Genomic DNA, 3,151 nt, shown 5'->3' on the forward strand with positions numbered 1-3,151 from the left:
GCTGCAGTGCTGAGGCTATAGATAAATAGTAAATCTGTAGAATCTCCCAAAGGCTGTTCACTGAGGCTTATTTACCCACAGAAGCTACGCTGTTGTCTCCTATGAGGCTGCAGGGGACAGCACACACAAAACACAGTGTACTGCTTACAATACAAACTCTGAAAGCCTCACACCTGTTAAACTATTCTTCCCTGTTTGTGCAATGTAAAATAAAGCTTGTTTGTTGGTTTTCTCATGCTGCACTGATCCCAACCACTCTGCTTCCAAGTCCAGAATGAAATCCTGCTCTACAGATTCTTCAGGAAACAATGCTCTCCGTCTTCATTCATCTTTCACTGGAGGCCCACGGGCGAAGCAGCTCTGGCTCCAGCTTCTTTTGCTGAATATTGACAATACACACAAGTTGACTGGATACTTGTAGGTGCTGAATTAGAACTGACAGTAACAGAGTCACAGTGTGATAACAGATTTCAATAGGAGATAGTATGTGATACATAAGAAATAGTATAGAAGGTGGTTAAAAAGCAAGATGCATGTTATAAAGTGTGTAAAACAAGTAAACATACAGTAGAAAGAGCTACAGCTGTTACAGGATTAATACACAGCCGTGTGTACATGGTGAATTCTGTGATCCTTATACAGCGTGCTTCCACCACACATCCAGTCGATGGCAACATCGCACAATTTTTAGGACTTCTTCATTCAGCTTTCACAGTTTTATTAACATCTGCTCTGTCTGATCTTATTCTTTCTGTTGTCCTTAAAGTAATCCGTGACGCTCTGCCATCATCGTCAGCTTCTCCCCCTCAATACTGAGCAGACTCACTGTATTCTACTTGTGTTCATCTGAAATAAATCAAGGTCAGCGGCTCCTACTCTTGTGTTATTTCATTATTGACGAAAGGCAGAGGAAAACACTGGTGACACAGCACCTTCTGTGCTTTCACATATAGTATTGATGGAAGGATGACAGCTTGTTTCCACTGCACAAAGCTGGGAGCTGGAATGAAATGCCAGCTGTGTGACACAAATATTCTTCGCCATCATGCCGAAGCAGAATACACCCTGCTGACTCAGATTTCATTAAGATGCACTGAAGGGAGCAGCTGCATGATTTCCAAGCAAAATGGTAAAATTAGAGCACGGTGATGAAAAAAAACAAAAAGCATGAAAAATGAATGTTGTGAAATGTTTTCGCCAGCGAGATAATAAAGTGAGTTGAGCGGCTCAATGCTATGCAGTCTGGGGGATGTTTTTTAAACTGAAGTGTTATAACATCCAATAACAACAGAGATATTTAATCAGTTTTTCTTGTTTTTCTTCTGGTAATCCCGCAGCAAATCATGACAAGTCTATGATTTACTGAATTTAATCAAATTCACCTGCCACCATTTAACTGCTAAGGTCAAACGTCACCTTTTCCACAGTGAATTAATCTGCTCCATAATCCTTACAACAAGCCCCACGATGACAGACTGATGTTCGAGTTGTTCCAAATGTGAAGGTGTCCTGCAGGATCAATGCAGATAGTCTGAAGTGCTGCAGAAGTGCTCGCTGTCTTGCGTCTGTGTATCACGTAGGTATATGTCTTAGCCCTGAAGGGCATAACAATGAAAGTAAGATTCTGAAGTGGGCGGGTTGATTCCTGTTGGACTGCTTTTCACTCCTGCAGGACAATCTGTTTTTTGCAGGATACAATTAATCAGCAAAATCCAAATGTTCATGCTTAACTAATTAAACAAGGAGTCTTTGTGCCACATACATATTTTATTATGGCTGCATGAATTATACAAATATATTGCAGCCACATGTTGATCAACAAATAAGTCTATTACCAGTCTTTAATACTGTATAGCGGTGCTAAATACACCCAAATTGTTCTATAAATCATCATGAGACTGCAGAACCAGAATACACAAACCTCTCTCTGATACATGTATCTGGGATGATTATCATAACAGTAAACAAAACCATCTCACCACAAGGTCCCTTTAAGAGCATATGAAAATAGAATTTAATATAATTAATACATGTCAAATGTGGGATTAAAACTCAAAATAACTAAATAAACACATAAAATTAATTTACATCACACAAAGTCTGCACAAAGTGATGACAGCTTTGGTGGATGAGACGCAGTTTTAGAGGTGTGTACACTATAATGAGACTATCAATGAGTATACTGAGTGATATATTGAACCCCCAGACTCCATGTGTCTTATGCCTGCAGCATTCAATCAAACAGAAATATTGTTGAAGTCTTCACTTTATACACATTCACCCAAATTCAACTTGTTAGTTTCAGAACTTCTTTGAAATCTGGATCTCCAAGGGAACTTAAAATAAATGTACGGGCTTGAACAATGTTTGGCTGCACAGCATAAGCAGGGACAGGGTTGTGGGGTAACTAAGCTGCCTGGTAAATGCAGCCTTGTGCACCTGCAGTAAAATGTTCAGCTGCATGTGTGAGCTGTTCGCAGGTTACTTCTAGATTTGGATGTCAAAAGTGGAGTCAGACAGTCTGGCACTTTCTGCCTCCTTCTTGTTCCTGTCAGCCATAATGGACTCAGGTGCTGTTAAGGCAGCGAGACAAGGTCACTGGCATTATTTCTCAGCGCCACCAGAAGCCGTTTGTCAGAGCTGGTTATGATTAAAAGCTTCCCCCGCAATAAATAACAGAGTGAATCGGTTGGCTACTGGCAGCTGTCCCGGGGTTAAAGTATCTGGAAATTGTGAGCATTCCTCTCCCTCATATACTTGTTTCTCTGTTCGAGTGGTTGAACCTGCTGTTGCGTCTCTGACTCAGGCTGCAGCTTTTAAGTTTGAGCATCCACACTTTAGAGTAATGAGGGTCCATATTAACCTCCAGACCCAGAGAATTAATTCAGAGCCATACTTAAACAGCAAAATCCGCATAAAGAAATGTCTGAACTGCAAAGGCCATTGCTAGGGCTGCTCCAATGGGTATGCTGTTAGAGATAAGAGCCACATATAAACACACAAACTTACACCATAATGACATTTATAGTGCTTTTGTGACACATGGAAACGGCTTGTGGGTACATCTGCACCATAAACAAGAATTACATGTTAGTGTTTAACTGCTGAACATTAGTATTTTACACAGGGGAAAAAAAACAGAAACAAGTGT

The sequence above is a fragment of the Chaetodon auriga genome, chromosome 4 (assembly GCF_051107435.1).
Source record: "Chaetodon auriga isolate fChaAug3 chromosome 4, fChaAug3.hap1, whole genome shotgun sequence".
Taxonomy (NCBI): Eukaryota; Metazoa; Chordata; class Actinopteri; order Chaetodontiformes; family Chaetodontidae; genus Chaetodon; species Chaetodon auriga.